Consider the following 1,552-nt stretch of genomic DNA (forward strand, 5'->3'; position numbering starts at 1 on the left):
GTGGTGCTTTAAGATCTCTGGCCCCTGGCCTTGATATGAACGACGCTTTTAGATCTCCGACCCCGATTTTGGGTTTCTTTGCGGGCGGCTTGAGCGCCGATGTTGCAGCAGCGGTGGAGGTCTGTTCTGGTGTGCGCCACATTGACGGCCTTTCGAGCGCCAGTGACAGACGTGGTGTTGTACGCGCTGAGTTACCAATCGTTGGTGCGATAGTGGTTTTCATGTGGTGGTGGTGGTGTTGGCGGTGCTTGTGATGGCGTTGTGGCGGGTTAGGTAGTGTTTGTAACCAAGTATTGTCGTGGAATGGGATCTAGATTCGGTGTGGTGTTACGGTAGTGTGGTGATTGTGGTGGTATGGTGCAAGCATCTATTGGGTGGTTGTAATTTGTGGCCAAGATTGGTGCTGAATTGGGATCGGTGTAGTGGGGTGTTTGGAATCTGTGACCAACTATTTAGTCGTCTGTGACCAACTATTTTCGCTGATTTGACACCAAAAATTAGGTGTTTGTGACTAAAAAATAAATTGTGATCAATAAACTGTGACCTGTGTGACTTATAGATAAAATGTGACCTGTAATTTGAATAATTTGTGACCTAAAAATAAATCTGTGATCTACAAAAATTTTGATTTGTGAAATCGAAATAATATGTGACCAATTAATTTAATGATACGTGACAAATAAATAAATCCATGACTGATAATTATGAATCTGTGACTATTAATTATATAACAGTGATTTTATTATATTTAATTAATAAATATTTTAAATTAATTATACACATACCTGAATTTTGATCTTTTAAACTATTAACTTGAATTTTGAATTGGTTGCGTTTTTATCAACATAGAGATATAGTGGGTAAAGCTAATCAACTAAGGTTATTTTCGTTTGAGAGAGGTAACTAACTAAAATTGAAAAATCGGATCTAACGTTGTAGCTTGGTAATTTACAATTTTAGTTTATTGAAATAGTAATGAAACGACGATCAAATGATATCGTAAATCCCAATCCATTTAAAATCCAAAATCATTTTACTCTCACAATTATTAATTTAATTAAAGTTTAAAATTATTTTCTTTTCATTTCTAATTTCAAGTATTTTAATTGTGTGCGTCTTTATCGTTAATTTGAATCAATTATCATGTAATTTGAAGAAACACTCTTCAAGGGATTGACTTAGACTCAATATCCATTTTATTACTTGAACGCACCCATGCACTTGCGATTTATAATTTTGGCGAACAAACATTAAAGGCCTTTTTGAAATGAACAATTTAGAACCAATTTTGCTACATTGTTAAACCAATTCGAAACCAATTGAGTGTGAATACTTTTGGACAAAAATGAACAGTAAATATGGATTGCCTTTTTAAGTGAAGGTAATAAGATAAGATTCATATCCGACCTTAAATTATGTATCAGAACTCTTCATTCCATCCATTCGGATCATTAAATGATGCAAATGCCCTCGTCTTTAAATAAATAAAAATAATTGAAAGTAACTAAAAAAATAAAAAAATTGACAGAGGTAGTCATATAACTTTTAAAAA

Source organism: Olea europaea, chromosome 1 (assembly GCF_002742605.1).
Source record: "Olea europaea var. sylvestris chromosome 1, O_europaea_v1, whole genome shotgun sequence".
In the NCBI taxonomy this organism is placed as follows: Eukaryota; Viridiplantae; Streptophyta; class Magnoliopsida; order Lamiales; family Oleaceae; genus Olea; species Olea europaea.